This window comes from Stylophora pistillata, chromosome 1 (assembly GCF_964205215.1).
Source record: "Stylophora pistillata chromosome 1, jaStyPist1.2, whole genome shotgun sequence".
In the NCBI taxonomy this organism is placed as follows: Eukaryota; Metazoa; Cnidaria; class Anthozoa; order Scleractinia; family Pocilloporidae; genus Stylophora; species Stylophora pistillata.
Window position 1 is genome coordinate 30,033,246 of NC_142519.1, and position 18,094 is coordinate 30,051,339.

Consider the following 18,094-nt stretch of genomic DNA (forward strand, 5'->3'; position numbering starts at 1 on the left):
TTTTCTGAAATTCACTGATCAAATGGAAAGTTGGGGTGACTATGGCACATGGGAACCTAGGGTACTAGCCACTTGAGGCCGAATTCTCAAAATTCATCCCGTTTTCTAGAATTCATTGAAAGAAAAAAATGGAAAATCGGGTTAACGATTGGCTATGGCAACTTGGGATCTATTTAATTCGGAGGATAAACTCTTAGACTTCACCCCGTTTTTTGTCAAATTCACAAAAAAAAAACCATGGAAATTCGGGGTAAAGATAGCTTATGGGAACCTCGGATATTATTCACTTGTAACATGAAGGCTCAGAATTCACCCCGTTCTCCTCGAATTAGCTGATCAAATGGGAAATCGGGGTAAAGATGGTATATGGGAACTTATGGAAAATTGGCTATGGCAACTTGGGATCTATTAATTCGGAGGATAAACTCTTAGACTTCACCCCGTTTTTTGTCAAATTCACAAAAAAAAAACATGGAAATTCGGGGTAAAGATAGCTTATGGGAACCTCGGATATTATTCACTTGTAACATGAAGGCTCAGAATTCACCCCGTTCTCCTCGAATTAGCTGATCAAATGGGAAATCGGGGTAAAGATGGTATATGGGAACTTATGGAAAATTGGCTATGGCAACTTGGGATCTATTAATTCGGAGGATAAACTCTTAGACTTCACCCCGTTTTTTGTCAAATTCACAAAAAAAAAACATGGAAATTCGGGGTAAAGATAGCTTATGGGAACCTCGGATATTATTCACTTGTAACATGAAGGCTCAGAATTCACCCCGTTCTCCTCGAATTAGCTGATCAAATGGGAAATCGGGGTAAAGATGGCATATGGGAACTTATGGAAAATTGGCTATGGCAACTTGGGATCTATTAATTCGGAGAATGAACTCTTAGATTTTACCCCGTTTTTGGTAAAATTCACTGAAAAAAAAGATGGAAATTCGGGCATATGGGAACCTCGGGTATTATTCACTTGTAACATGAAGGCTCAGAATTTACCCCATTTTTCTCCAATTCGCTCATCAAATGGAAAATCGGGGTAAAGATCATAATATGGGCCTGGGAACTTAGCGTGTTAGCCACTTGCGGATGAATTCGCAGAATTAATCCCGTTTCTCCAAAATTCATTGAAAAAAAATTGAAAATCGGGGTAAAGACAGGATATAGCAACTTGGGATCTATTTCATTTGGAGAATGGATTCTTAGATTTTACCCCTTTTTTCTATAATTTGTTGAAAAATGGAAAATTGGGGTAAAAGATATAATACGGGAACTTTGGGTATTATCCACTTATAGCCTGAATACTCAGAATTTACCTCGTTTTTCTAAAATTCATTGATCGAATGGAAAATCGGGGTGAAGATGGCATATGGGAACTTAGAGTATGAGCTACTTGTGGGCCGAATTCTCAAAATTCATTCCTTTTTTCTAGAATTATTGAAAAAAAAAATGGAAAATCGGGTTAAGGATTGGCTATGGCAACTTGGATCTATTAATTTGGAGAATGAACTCTTAGATTTTACCCCGTTTTTTGTCAAATTCACTGAAAAAAAAAATGGAAATTCGGGCATATGGGAACCTTGGGTATTATTCACTTGTAACATGAAGGCGATTTACCCCATTTTTCTCGAATTCGCTGATCAAATGGGAAATCGGGGTAAAGATCATCATATGGGAGCTTAGCGTGTTGGCTACTTGCGGATGAATTCGTAGAATTAATCCCGTTTCTCCAGAATTCATTGAAAAAAAAGAATGGAAAATCGGGTTGAAGATGGCATATGGGAACTTAGAGTCTTATCCTCTTGTAGCGTGAATCCTCAGAATTTACTCCGTTTTTCCAGAATTTATTGAAAAAAGAAATGGAAAATCGGGTAAAGATTGAGTTAGTGGGAGCTTCGTTTTTCTACTCGTTGAAAAAAAATGGAAAATCGGGGTAAGGTAGATGAGATGTGGCAAGTCAATGGAATATATTCCACTTGGAGAATGAGTTACTAGAATTTTCTCTGTTTTTCTGTAATTCCTTGAAAAGAATTCCAAAATCAGAGCAAGATGGCATAAGGGAACTACCGGTATTATCCGCTTGTAGCACGAATTCTCAGAGTTTACCCCGTTTTTCTAGAATTAATTCATTAAAAATAAAGGAAAATCAGGAAAGATTTAACATGACAACGTAGGTTACATTCCACTTGCGGTATTAATTCTAAGAATTTACCCCTGTTCTCTAGAGTTCACTTAAAAATAAAAAAAATTGGAACAACATCGAAGCAAAGATGGCATTTGGGAACTTTGGGTATTATCCCCTTGTAGCATGAATTGTCAGAGTTTGTCCTGTTTTTCTGGAATTGATTCACCGAAAAAAAAGGAATTCGAAAATTGGGGTTAAGAATGGATATGACAACTTAGGATATACTTCGCTTACGGTATAAATTCTCATAACTTACCGTTCCCTTTTTTTCTGGAATTCTTTGAAATAAAAATAGAAGACCGGGTTCAAGATTGGATATGGAAACTTAGAATGTATTCTACTTAAGAGGTGAGTTTTCAGAATTAACCCCGTTTTTTCCGAATTTATTAGAAAAAACGGAAAATCAGGGATGTACAGACTGTTATAATTCAATCAGCGCGTTGGAATATATTTTTTTTATGACATGAATTGTTTTTTCTTTAGAATTCTCTGAAAATAATGAAAAGTCGGGTAAACATTACACATAACAAGTTGGAATATGTTTCATTTGCAGGATGAATTGTCCGATTTTACCCCATTTTTGGCATATCCCACATGTGGGATTAATTGTCAGATTTTACCTTATTTGTCTCTAATAAACGAAAAAAATGGAAAATTAGGGTAAAGATTTCAATATAGCAACTAAGGTTTTATTCCACTTGCGTGATGAATTGTCAGAACTTATCACGGCTTTCTCGGGACTCATTGAACAAATGGAAAATCGGGGTAACGATTGGACACGGCAAGTCATGATGTTAACCAATCGAATTTTCACGATTCCCGTTTTTCTTCAGTTAATTGAACAAATCGGGGTAAAGATTGGATATGGAAAAGTTATGATATTATCCACTTGTAGGATGAATTGTTATAATTAACCCCGTGTTTCTACAGTTGATCGAGAAAGTGGAAAGTTGCGGTGAAGATTGGATTTGGCATGTTAGGATATATTCTAATTGCTGGATAAATTGTCAGAATTTATTGCCTTTTTACGAGAATTTCCACATTCAGTGAAAAATGGAAAAAGGGGTTAAGAATGGATATGTCAAGTTTGGATGTATTGCACATGCAGAGTACGAGCTGTGAAATTGTTTTGATTTTCGAATGCAATCAAAACATGGAAATAGGGATAAACAGTTATATTGCAGTTGTAAGTTAGATCGCTGGAAGTGCACCCTTAATTCGCGTAAGAAAATTTTGGGTCGGGGGGTAGTTGACGGAAGGCTATCCCCGGGTGAAGTCAATAATTTTAGCCGGTACTTTGTAGGATCCCCTCCGCAAAGCCTTAGGATTATTCGACAAATATCACTTAGTTTGAGGAGATTATTTTGCTGGAAAAGAGAATGTAGCCTTCCCCATTAAATATTTATCCGTATGCAAGTTTTGGTGTTATGTTTCACCACTGTGATGTTCTGATTGTTGAAAAGGGTCTGCATATTATTCACACCCCTGGAATTTAAGTCAATTTAGCGTTAAAAAGTCTTCAGGCAATGGGAAATTTTCCCAGAAGTCGCTGTATACACAGATGCACGTATGTATGCCGACGATACTCACCTGACCTTTGCCACTAACAACATAGAAATGATCAATGATGTTATGAATCACGACCTATCCAATGTTAACACATGGCTCACTGCAAACAAATTGACTCTAAATTCATCTAAAACTGAATTCATGTTAATTGGATCGCGACAAAGGATAGGTACCTACGATACTTCCCCTAAACTAATCATAGGTGGTGACATAATTAAACAAGTTAGCTCAGTCAAATCTCTGGGTGTGCATATAGACGAAAACCTTTGATGGAATATGCACATTGAAAAAATAGCCAAGAAAATCGCATCGGGCATTGGAGCAATTAAACGTTTAGGCCCATTGTTAATCGAACCACGCTTGGGTCCTTTTTCAATGTCTTAGTTCAACCGTACTTTCATTACTGCAGCGAGGTCTGGGGGCATTGTAACAAGGGTCTTTCGAATAAGCTCCAAAAGTTGCAAAACCGGGCTGCCCGTATTCTGACCTTCTCCAGTTATGACACAAGCGCTGATCCTCTTTTTATGCAACTTAACTGGAGACGGTTAGATACTCAGCGACAAATACAAGTGGCCACCATGGTCTATAAATCTATACATGGTCTTACGCCCGACTATCTTGGTTCTCTTTTCACTAAATATGATCCTCCATATAATCTAAGGAACTCTGAAAACAAACTAGCTGTTTTATTGCCCCGCACCAATTTCCTGAAAAATAGCTTTAGCTATAACGGTGCGGTTATCTGGAATAGCTTGTCTTCTGAATTGCAGCAAGCAAAATCACTTCAATCTTTTCGAAATGGTTGTCGCAATTTCTTCGTCTGAATCGACAAAACGCACACGGCATCTATGTAAAGCAGAAGTTCTTTATTTTTTTCTATTTCACTTTTAAATTTTAGATCATGTTTACATAGATTAAAGTAGATTGTAATTGTAATAATAGATTGTTTTCTTATTTTATCTGATAGATTTACCGTGTCTAAATAAAAAATAAAGTTAAAAAGTTATGCATGTGCATATTATTTTATCTGATAGATTTACCGTGTCTAAATAAAAATAAAGTTCAAAAGTTTAAAGTTCAAAAGTTATGCATGTGCATATATTGACGGCAAACTATTGATTTATCTTTGCTTGACAAGCAAAGTGAACGTCTTCGTGAGGGCTACGGGTACTATTCACCGCCAGATAAAGCATTGTAACAGAATAATTTAACAGTTCATTGCAAAAGAAGCCCTTGGTGACTTAGGATAAACTACTGTCGTCCCATTCCAACGTGCTGCCTATTTACTTGTGGAACCGAAGGAGAACTTAACATGACATCAATAGTCACTTAGTAAGGCTTCACAAAAGAAAAATCTATGCCAGCAAAGGACAAATCTTAAGTTTCTCTTCCAAATATTTAATGTCTTCCGATGACATTGACGTACTAATATGGCTTTCCTATAAACAAGATCATTGAGCTCACTTAAAAATAAAAATAGAAACAATATACATTAAATTTATATCCCTGATAGAGTAGTTTTCCAAGAGATTATGATTTCACATATTTGAAAAAAAGAGGAATTACTGTGTGAAATAGATATATAGCTTGAATATTTTAAAAGGGATAACTTAAGTATAGGTATGTGTCGGAAAAATGATCTTCTCCCTTTCTTTGTTTCTCTCTTTTCGTTTGCTCCTCCCTTTTTCTTTGTTCTTCTCTTCCTCTTTCCAGCTGCTCTTCCTCTTTCCAGCTGCTCTTCCATAACTATTTCTTGTTCCAGCCAGTCCATGTTAATCACATGCTCTTCAAAACATAAGATATGGTTCACTTAGTAATATCAATATACGACATTTTACAAAGCTGTTTAGCCCTGAGCCTCTGCGGTTTAATACTTCCTTCAAAATCCGTAAACATGGCCGTCCAGTGATGGCCTTTGTCAAAAATATCACCACCAATGTTCATACTAGAGATACAATAACGTTCACCCTAGAATGTGCACATGAACCATTAGGGAGAGTGCTAATATTCTTTGATATGCCTGATACCTAAGTCACTGATTAATAATTTTTAAGTAATGTTATGGGTGAGAAAACAGTAGATTGATTGCTTCTCAGGGATGAAATGCACCAGTACTTAACTACGCCAGACACCCTCATCTGAAGTTGTGTGTAATTCACGGCAGCCTTGTTCACTGGTTTTATTTCATGATAGGCGATAAACCTCAAAGCAACTTCAAGAACTCCCTTAGAACATTCAATTTAAAAGGGACGATTTCCTGTTGAGTTGTTAGGTTAGCCAAAATTCTGTTCTATTCTGAAAGTATGAGAAACCCTCTCAGGATGGCAGAGGGGAGATTAGTTTATCTCACCATGTGGTCCTCAATCTTGAGCCATGGTAGCCAACTCAGCAAAAATTGATCAACAATCCTATTTTAAAGAGAACGAGAGAATATTTGTGGTTACCAGTTTGCTCAGCTCCCAGGTATTCAGAGAAAAACATAAGAGGATATGCAGAGGCTAAAGCCACTGTGTATCAAAGTATTCACTTCATTATATAAAAGTAATGTAAATTTTTCGTTTTTAGGGCAGATTTATATGATATGACTTAATTGCATGGGACAAGCTCAAGGTTACTTCCCACTTTTACGGGTTTCCTTCGGGAAAAAAATTGTTTGCACACTACAGTTGTTTCACTAAAACCTTAGCAAACTATATATCAGAAGAAAGCTTCATAAATGTTTACGATAAAAATATGTCTCAAGCAACTTTTCTTTTAAGGATGCGTCAAGATCCAATAAGGCGTGAAATGACCGAAGGGTCTTCTATTGAATTTATTGGATATGGGATGCTGCAGCACGAGCTAATTCGCTGCACAGTCTTATTCACACTTATCACACAACACCTGTGCAAAGCATGTCAATTAAAAATAACAAATATGGAGAGTGCAGATTACTTTCAATAATTTATAGTGCAAGCAATTTGTTTCTTACCATCATTATTTTGTGTTTACTTTCCATTTACAGACTCAATTGCATGGCTGTAATAAAAATACAATTCAAAAAATTTTACCTATAGTTACTTCTTAAAGTAAGAAATCACAAGACTAAACAAAAAGTGTAGAAACTTAGACATACCTAGGCTAAAACTCTGATTCAAATATAAAAAACTACCCCCCTGCAAAAATAAAAATTATACCAGTCTTTGATATCATCCTGTTACTCTCCAATTTTTTTCACTTTTCTTTTCTTTTAATTTTGTAAACACATATCATGCTTCTTCTCAATGGCAAGAGCCTGAGTTTCCAAGAAAACCCAAATAACCAGAAAGAGTATTGGCAACAAAGATAACCAAATGAGCAGTGGTATAAAACTAGAGCTTGGAGCAATTAACCGATCTGAATGACTGCTACACCCCATTCTTTTTTCCCAGGTCTATGTAAACTACATTTTGAGCTAAGAATGCAATACCTTGCCAAATATCTACTAGAATGACTCTATTAAAAGTGTGCATGATCATCATCTCTTGCTGAGATAGCACTCTTCACTTCAATGTTTTTATTATTACACATATGGAGGTTTTGGTAAGATTGTGGAAAGGAGGGACAACATTTGAGCAGCTAGGAGGGACCAAAATGACAGTGTGGCAGCCATTTATTCCCACTTGGATAGCAAAGTCTGGGGAACTTTCCCCTTGAAATTTAAAAGTTTGGATGTACAGAAGGGTCCATTTTTGGTTGCTATTTCCCAAGTTGGCTAAAAATTATAGCTACTATGAGGCAGAGTATGTGAAGGCACAGTGGCCTCATGGTTAGTGCGCTCGACTCTGGATGGAGTGGTCCAGGTTCAAGCCCTGGCCGGGACATTGTGTTGTGTTCTTAGGGAAGACACTTTACTCTCACAGTGCCTCTCTCCACCCAGGTGTATAAATGGGTACCGGCAATTTAATGCTGGAGGGTAACCCTGCGATGAACTAACATCCCATCCAGGGGGAGGTAGAAATACTCCTAGTCACTTCACACTACAGAAACTGGAGTTAAGCTCCGGCCTAATGGGCCACTAGGCTCATGAACAGACTTTACTTACTTTACTATGAGGGAGAGTATTGACATTGAATGAATGAATAGAGTAGCTTTTACTTATCTGAATACACAACCATTATACATAGCAATGTTCTCTCTGTGATGTCTGTGTGGCCCTTGATTGATTTTTAGCTTTGCCTTGCTCAAAAAATGAAATTGTGCTGAGGACAACATTAGATTTTGGGATATGGTGCTGTGATTTCTAACACAGAATCTTTAATGCAATTACTGAGAGCAAAGGAGTTAATTACTGTATTTATCCATGTATAAGTTGACCCCCATTTTCAAGGTTGAAAATCAGATTTTTCATTATTTCTAGTAAAGAAAAATTCAGATCGACAGAAATTTCCCATATGGTTGATCTCTTATTTCTGAGAATGTATTGAAAACACAGTGAATTAAAAAAAACTGCAGAGCAAAATGTAACCATGTGCCGTGAAGTTTAGTAGCACTTGTTTACATCCCCACGATTCATGATTTAAGCATATACAACCACTTCGATTTACTGGAGAAGTAATTCACCATCTTTTGTAAATCGTTTTGAAAATGAAATCTTCATGCATTTAAATAACCTTTTGAAAGGAGATTTAGTTGACTGAAGGAACACCGAAGAGCTTCGATGGATCGCTTGATGAAAACACGGCCATCTTGGAAACTACACAATATTTAACATAGATGGTCCACGCACATAACAAACAAGACCGCAATAGAAAACAGCATTTGCCAGGTCACTAAGTTACTGTAATTATTCGCTGAAAATGAGAATTCAGCACCAAAGCTGTAAGGAAAATTGTCTGCTCTACAGATCAGAAAATACAATAGAAATCAGCCCCACTAGGTTTCTGTTTAAGCCACATAAAATATTATTTCAAACTTTTTCATCGATGAAGAACGCACTGAAAACTGACAAAACTTGAACACAATTAGAACTGGTTTTATGAACCTGGTTTTCCTAATGGACTTCAGGCAATTGTTATGCTAATTTATTGGATTACTTGGGTCAGGTCTTTATCTATGATCTGTGTAAAAGACGAGGGTGATTTTTTGGGCTAATTTTTCCGTCATAAAGAGTCGACTTATACACAGATAAATATGGTGATACTTCAACGATAAATGTAGAGCATGGCAATCAATGAAATAATCAGTGTCTAATCATGAATTAGCTCTTTGCCAGTGACAAGTTTGCAAAATTAATATTGGAGAAGGGTACATTACTTCATACAACAGTTACTGTGAAACCATCATACTGAAAAATATGGCAACTGCTACACTCAACCAGACCTCTTTGTGCAAGAAAATCCTGGAACCACTCATAAAAACAAGCAGTAAAGGTCTGAAAAATTTAAACCTTGCATATGTTGTTGTTTTGTGAAATATTGCTTTCTACATGTGCCTTAGCCTATGAGTAATGGTAAAATGTACAGGTGCCATCTTTGTCTGTCAGTGGATTGAATCTATTGGGTGAACACCAGAAAAATAATAATATTTATACAATTAAAATGAGGGTTTAGTATAGGTATGCTGTGGTTCAGTTTCATCCTTAGTTTAATTCTTTTACTTCTAATAGAGGCCAAATTAATGGTGACACATCATCTCATCATAACTTACACTCTAGGAGCTACATTTTATCTTTCTTTACACAAAATGCATTTTCATTCATATCATTAACAAAACCAGAGGAAAATTATGCTTACACCAAGGACAAAAATTAATCACAACATTTACCTTAATTTCTATAACTAGTGCATACTTTTCCAAGAAAATGTTTACAATGGAGCTTACCACCTCATTGGCACTTTTTTTTACTTTGCTTTGCTGCTGGTTGTCATCCATGCCTGTATGTATGCAATTAAGTAAGGGTGAAAAGTTTAGTATTTTCTTTGCAAAGATAGTTGCAGCGAGTGTCTCCCCTAATATATGGATCACCAAAGGCTCACAATGAAAGCCAACAAGACCAAGTTCTTGCAAACACATGTAGGAGCAATAATTGCTAATAATAGGCAATAGTCTGTATTGAATTAAGTATTCAATTGTGCATGAATTAGTATTTATTTCATTTCAATATGTGAAACACATAGTTGAAAAAGTATGTAAAGTGTGGTAACATATAACATGCACATTATTATCATATTCCTTATGATTTAGTTCAAAGGGCTTTATTCTAAATAGATCAAAAGAAAGAAAGTGGCTTACGTCAGCCACTGATTTCAATGAAAAAGCACGTATTATTAAGTGAAGAGTAATTTTGCTGCAAATCTGTCATCTTCTGGGCGAGCAAAGAGAATGATTTAATGCATTGTAACCCAACTGTTTCTTGCTGGAGAGCATGGGAGAGAGCACCCTATCCTTTATAAAAGACAACAGATCTTCATCATACGTGTCAACAGTTTGTGAGTTAACTTTCCAGGATATATGATGTTTGACATCAACCATACCGGTGGTTGAATTTTTGCGTAATCCCATACAATTACAATGAATACATGTCTTCAATTGTCTCCATATATAATAACCATCAATGTAGACACTACGAGATTGCTACATGTAGCATAACAAAAATTATAATGCGGCTGGAAGAAAATCACAAATTTTCGGTCATTGAAACACGGAGATCTGTCTCGTGTTTTAATTATGTATAATCTAGTTTTGCATGTCCCAAACAAAATAATAATAAAAAAAAAAAAATTATCCCTCGACACAGAAGGATTCAATGAATCCAGGTTAGTAGTTCCACTCGGACGCTTTATCTGTATTAACATCTGACAGTAGTTAGCCCGAAACTTGAACGCGATCTTTGAAGAATGGTTGTAATATTTTCATTTAACAAAAATACTAGCATGAAGTGCAACCGAAACCTTACCGTACTAGTTCCGATAGAAAAGCACAACTTCGATCACCAACGCACTCCAAACTAATAAGGGAATCGAAGCCACGAGGCAACGTCAAATTCTCGTCTTCTTACGCTTTCCAACTATCGAAAAAAATTTCGCCAATAATTCGCACTTGAAAACGCAACCAGAATCTTAATCTATCACCAATCCGAAGTGTCCCAAACGACACCAAGGATAGCTCATGAAACAAGGATATCCCGTGAAATTCTTAACCTTCGAGCGCGGAGATCTTAACGATCTTCTTGCAATTCATATTTTTGCATTGCATCTCTCCCCTAGTTGGGAAGTGACAAACAAGAGACACGTTCACAACGCCTTTTGATTGGAAGAAATAAAACCACATTCTATTGGTTATTAGCTGAGAGGACATAACTGCAACGGAGGACACAACTGCAACGCTACAGACTGCTACTAGAGAGAAGCCTGGGCTATAGGTACCAGTACTTTGATTTCCGCGGAGGAGGCTCATTAATATTAAGTAGCTTAGTAACCACTCCAGAAGGTTGCCGCTTAGGCTGCAGGCTTGCATTTTGTAGCCAAGGAAATTTAGTCAAGTACAGCAACACTATCTCAGATGAAAGGCCCTTTCTGTAACCTCAGTGGTTCTCTTGTAAGACCAATCCTAAATGTTGATCTAAGAACTCACATATAACTGACTCAGTAATTTTACTAGGAATACTTAGCATTGTTAAGGGTCTATAATTACCACATTCCTCCTTCGCACCACTTTTATAGACAGTTGTGACTTTGCCAACTTTCCATCTACTTTCCATTCTGCTGATGTTGGCTATGCAGTGGCTGATCTCAGTATGGATAATCTTCATTTCCTTTGAGGTAATATTGTCGGGATCATGTGCTTTTCTAATGTTGACATTTTTTAATTTATGCAGAAAATGCCTGTCTTGGAGGGGTATCTCATCAATAGTTGGAGTAACTCTATTAATAAAAGTTAAAGGTGAACCACTTGACAGTTGAAAATTTAGGGCAAGCTTCTCACCCATCGTAGCAAAGAAAAAGTTTAAAGCATCTGCTTTATCTTTATCCTCGTGAACTAACTCTGCCATGCTCGTTTCGCACAGGACCAATTTTCTTACCATTATTCTCTTTCCTGGAAATCTGCTTCACGATCTTCCAGAAATCGCAGGATCCCTTTACTACATTGCTCAACTGATCTTTTCAATACTCTGCTTCTGTTTTCCTCATGAGTCTACTGACTTTGTTCCTCAAAAGCATATATTTCTCCTTGTCTGCTGGTTTCCAGTTTTTTGGGACTTGCGTAGCTGTTTGTACCTCTGATTCATAAGTTTGCGTATAGCACCGTTTACCCATGGTAGTGACTTTCCTCGTACCCTTACTTTTCTCTGTGTTAAAAAATCTGCTCTAATGCCTTTGTACAGAGTTTCAGCCATCCAGTAATTGTCGTCAATATCATCAAATATGTTACAGGCATGCCAAGGAGATAAGGCTACTGTCTCATTAAATAATTTTCCGAAACAAAATAAACAACGCATTGAAGCGTAGGAGAGGGAATTTCTGCCCTTTATACATAAACTACAGCGTTGGAAATGTATCTTTCGTGCTCTCGAAACTTCCCACGCGCTTCATATCTCGATGAACGCACGCTGACGTATGAACCAATTGTTAAATTCATGCATTCCAACCCTAACTTACTAATTACCTGAAATCGCGTGCAGAAATGATAACGATCCACTCCAGGAGTTTCAATAACATTAGTTATAAGCAGCCACTGAAGGTTCAATAGGCGGCTGTGACCACTAATATCACTTTTTATTTTCATGAATGAAGTCCAAACAGACGGCGGTAGACCCGCCGGTAACCGGTTTTTATTGGAACCCCTGCAATCTTACATTAAATAAGCTCATTATTTTGGCAGCGAACTAGACGATAGGCAAGTTTATTTATGCCATGACAATTATGGTAGTCCAGAATTTGGAAGCCAGCCATTAGATTGAAGTGCGTTAGCAGTTGGAAAAATATTTTTTTTCATTCACAACTACAAAGTTCAGTGGCACACTGCGCATGGGAATAAAATTCTTGGAATGTGGTATGGAAAAGTTTTCCGGAAATTAAGTTGGCATGTACTTTGCGTTAGAGCATGATCCCAAAAGTAAATTCTACTTTTTTTTTCTGTTAACAGTGGCAGGCACATCAGAACCTACTCAAAGAATTGTAATTTTCTATTTATACTGTATATCATTATAATTTTTAGAACCTTCTTGGTATATGTTATGAGTCTTGGGACCGTATTTTAGTCATTGTTATTCTTATTCTTAGTCACTGTTATTCCGGGGATCGTATTTTAGTCGTTGTTATTCTTATTTGTTATTAGTAACTCTAGTATATTGTCTTCGAAAAGCCTCCTTTGGGGAAAGTCAATAAAGTATGTATGTATAGACCACTTTCATAAATGGCTGCCGGATTAATATTCTTTTGTTTAAATTTGAATTAGCCCTTCTGGCCTCGCTTGAGATAATGTATTCTTTTGAATTTTGTACTGGAGAACGAGGTAAGAAGGGCTAATTGAAATTTAAACAAAAGAATATTAATCCGGCGGCCATTTATGAGAGTGGTCTATGCATGTATGTAAAAGAATTTCATGATAGCTTCAGCGAAACATGGCATGCCATCATGTGACGTGCAACACAGCTAAAGGATTCGTCTTTCAGTCTCGATTGTCTGAACCAATCATGTATCAATCGGAAAACTGACGTATTTCTCCTCCAATCAGACCGAAATGAAGGTAAATATGGGAGTGGTGCCCTGTTCAAGTTGTCATTGACATCTCGCTTCCAGTGCCCGACGAACAACGAAGATATCTCAGTGGCCCTCAGTTGGTTAGGTAGGTCTTTGTCTCTGATTTTGCATCACTAGAGCGGTGTTATGGCATATCAGTAGAGTACAGAGGTTCCAAACGCATTCTTCATACTCTTCCATTTCATTTATGCTCAAAATGTTGAGAAAATAGGATTTATCAATAACACGATCGATATCTCGTGACTTCATCGTGCAGAAACTTCAACGAAAGCGATAAATGCGATGGAGGAAAATTCAATGATGAAGAGCACAAAAGAGGCGACTGAGTTTGGCGGAACATTTTTCAATTGTTCTTCATTGTTCTTCAGTGGGTTGTTTTTGTTCACTTTCCACAAATAAGGGAGTGTGTCTGAGAAGTAAATGAAAAAGAAAGCTGTTCCTTTGTTCACTGATTGATTTGTCGTCAAGTCGAGAAATCTGTCCGGTCAGTGCTTCGGACGCTCTTCCACGGAGCTGTACAGGAGACTTCTGAAAGGCTAGGCTGTTTAACTAGATCTGTAGTGACAAACTTCTTGCATACTGCTAAGATAGGAATGTCAATATGTGATGCTCATCTGTTATGAAGAAAGATATAAATAAAAATGGCGAACTTGTTTTCATGTTGTTTTAATTTATCGTTTCATAGGAGCCAAAAAATTTACCCCTTGTGCTTGAGTGTGAGGTCCGTGACCCATGAGCACCCGTAAGTGTGTTTACCCATAAGCCCTTGCGGCAAGAAAAGAGGGCTAGAGAATAAAGAAAGCACGTGGTTTCAAAGTTTTTTCGGCGACCGAGTAACATGAGCAGTGGTCAAAGTAATCATCAGCAACTTTTCAGAATGTAAGGATACTTCTTTGGGATTGTTTCATTGTCCTTGTAATACACATTTGGCTCATCTTTACAGAAACTCTCTTTCTCCTCCTCCATTCTTTGCCTAAAATCGTGTGCTAGCTCCGTCCTCCGCACAAACTTCTACACTCGGAAGTTTTAAAGGACGAGGCCCTCTGAAGGGTTCTTGGGATATGGGTTATTTGGGTAAAAAATTATAGGGATAAACTTAAAGCATAAACTTTCCTCTTTCAAAATAAATTTCAAACTAGCTTTTCTTGATATTCGCACTTCACACAACCGACATCCAAAGTTTCATGACGACAAATTTTGAATCCTTGTTGATCCTTGCAAACATTCTGGAGCATTAGGATTGAACTATAATACCCCAAAGTCTTTCGTTCACTTAAGATATCTGGGAAACAAAACTTTAAGAAATTATTAGAGACGATCTGAGACTTGATAGCTTTTGATGGACGTAGTGACAAAGAAGAAAAAATGTCCTTTAGTCGCGGCTTCTTTTCGAATCGGGAAATCGAAACTCTTCCGCAATCTTGGAATCAAAAATAAAAGGGATGAGTCTCCAATGAAACTGTGGTGTTGCGCCATTGAGGGGAGTTGCAACATAATTTGGTTTATCATCTAGTTGACCAATTTACCACCAAGTGTCGGAAATAGCGCGTTGTCTTTGTTAAGTCAGGATTGAGTGACAAACCCGTTCTAGAATTGCAGGATATAATTTTTCTATTGTAAGGGTAGAGCTTAATTTTCTCCATTCATTCGGGACTTAACTCAACACATGGATGTACTGTGAACTGTGACTTGTAGATTCTCTTCGTGATAAAAAGCGTGATCCAAATATACTGTAAGATTTGTCGTGGATCATCATTGCAAACGGGGGCATTCGCGACATATAGAGATTCTAAGCTGACGTTACAAACGTTAGCACTTCGTCAGAGTAAATGGAGGAATTGAGGGTTATGGGTTGTTTATAGGTAGAAAATTCGAGCAATGCTATTGATGGGAACGTGGTAACAAAGAAAACAAGTATAAATGAGTTGAATGAAAAGCGTTTGTTGATACCGTGAGGATTACGAGTGCTGAATTGAAATGTATTGAATAAGTTGCACTCACGGAAAAATGTTATACATCGGCGAAACAGGAATTAAGAGATGACTAGGCGACCGATTCTGAGAACACCTCAGTGACGTAGAGAAAGATGATAAAGACACTAATCTTCCTATTCAATATAAGTAAAGTACTCTGTATGTTAGTCTGCAGCCTTCAGTTTCCCTACATTTTGACAGCATGGAAAGCTGTAAGACTCTGGAACAAAAATTTACCCTTCTTGATCACCATGTTGGATTACCTTGGATTTGAAATGCTAATTGTCTGTTTATTTTTTTTTTCCTTTTTCTTTAAGAGCCATGAATAAGAAAGAACGCTTTGCAGCTGAACCTATGGGATATAAAACAGTTAAAAAGCTCCCTGGCATCGGTCGTGCAATTGGGAAACGGCTGAACGACGACGGAATTTTCCGAGCAAAACAAGTTAAAGAAAAAGTGGGACATGAAGGGCCCGCATACCTTCAAAGATATGGAGCCAACGCTAGGCATCGTAGGAATGTTGACGAGGCTCTTAAAAATCAAGATGAAAACTACATGGAATGACGATCAAGAAATTTAGTCTGATTAACTTTCTCGCAACAAAATTTAATGTAGTCTAGTCTCTTGTATTCTAGAGAGTATACATTTTGATGCAAACACTTCGAATTCACTCCCTACTCATTCTTAGTTTAGGCTATCTAGCTAGCTAGATAGTTGGAAAGCTCCTTTTTGGAGTGGGATGGAGCGAATGCAATATTTGCAAATTGTTTTTTTTTTTAAATCTCAAATATGTACACCATGCCAGGGATTTCATTAGAAGCCGGCAACTAGCGATAGAACTCTAACGGCTACTCACCACAACGGAGCCGACCAGGCGGTGTGCGCACTCTGATTGAGTTGCTTCATGGTCGTAAAACAAAAATTGAGTCATTTGCATCTTGACGCGTTGGAGTGAACTTGTCTGATGGCAGCGAGATAGCGTGAATATAGGTGGATTTTAATGGAGATTCACTGTCTGTTCCCGTTCCTTCGACAGTTGAAAAATTTGAAGGGCTTGCGCGACTCCGGTCATTCATCCGTGACAAATTCGTTCTTAGGAGGCAACTGACGTTATTGAGAAAAATTCGAAACTGCAATCTGCTTAAGAATCTCGACACAATTGGCAACAGTTACACTCGTAACCGATGGCGGGATGAATGATTTCAGAGTCAGAAATTATATTTCTAGACACGAGCTATTTTAACAGGGAATTGACCCCTGACATGCAAACGCATATTAAAGAGACAGAGACCTTGGTAATGAACGAACTTTTTCCACCAAGCGTAAATATGGGATTTGTAAAAGAAGCCCCACGCCTCTTAAGAACGAATTTGTCTCGCTCCACGTTTAGTAAAAACGTAGAGTTTCAAAATACCCTCCAAGATTAGAGGAAACCTAGATGAGGGTTTTGAGAAACATAACTCTGGAGTTATTTCTGCAGGAGAGAAGTATACGTACTGGTAGTCACTAAAACGAAGACCCCCAAAACGAAGACCCCCTACCAAAACGAAGATCCGCCGCTTTTTCTAATAAATACTCTGATTGTTTAACCCTTCAACGTGTGTTCAACTGCTCGAGCTCCTAGGGTTTCTCATCACAGTCTACACGTGACTTTGCCCTGAAAGGTTACATACACAAATGGTTTCACAACATCGGGTGTAATCCAGCTGTAAAGGAAACTCTCCTGATAAGTCCAAGCTTCAGACAATAAAATTTCTCGGGCAAAATCGGTCACATTTACTGACTTCTACGTTTTGCCGACGGATAATAGAAGATAAGACTCTGGTAAAATTTTTACCAACTGCAAAACCATAGGAAAAATACACAGGACAAAGCTTGCATAATGCCATTTGTATTTAATGTTTCCGGAAACTCATTTGAGTGACATTTCATGAATGATCATGTTGATAATTTTAGTTCTTAAAAAAAGCGGCGAATCGAAACAGTATAGCGAACGGATGACAAAACTGAAGTTATAGTTCCCAACGCGGCTATTTTTATCCTGGAAGGAAATTTGATCGGGGAAGATTTTGATCACGTGCTAGGGAACCACTTCTGAGCCGTGAGCGCGCGTTACGCAATCAACAAAACAACGCTGTAAATAGTAATTTTCGTCAAGCTTCATCTAAACACTTGATTACCATTGGGCCTAAAGCTTACCTTTTCTTCTCAAAATCGTTATGAAAAATTTAGTCGGCGAACGGCTTGCCCACTGGGTCCTTGCCCGTCGGGCATGGAAGGAGAGGAAGTTACTTGCCCGAAGGGAAAATCTACTTGTCCCGGACGACCGGACGGCGGTTTTTTCGAGCCCTGCGCGTTTGAGCGCGTTCAGACAGAGCTGTTGAGGAAGGATCAAAGTGGCCATAGAAATCTTTGAAAGGCTTCAAACTACGACGTACAACGAATCCGACGCTCTCCAATACCGGTCTCAAATTACGTGCTAAAAAAACACTGCTTGCTTTTGTCCTTGAGAACGATAGAGTACGCAACAAATACGTACGGAAAACGCTTCTACACATTCAGAATATATCAAATTACATTTCCCTCCACCTACTTACTTCCTAATATACGCCTACTTCCGAAATTAATTAAATTCCTGC

General features: G+C 37.7%; 1 long non-coding RNA gene across 1 annotated transcript; it reads right to left on the reverse strand.

Annotated features, from left to right (window-relative positions):
- Positions 1-4,607: 4,607 nt before the first annotated feature.
- On the reverse strand, positions 4,608-9,595 carry LOC148742031 (uncharacterized). Its single transcript, XR_016000059.1, has 3 exons — positions 6,732-9,595; positions 6,111-6,168; positions 4,608-5,545 (listed from the first exon to the last, which is right to left on the reverse strand). It is a non-coding gene; the product is annotated as an uncharacterized LOC148742031 (long non-coding RNA).
- Between the last annotated feature and the right edge of the window lie 8,499 nt (positions 9,596-18,094).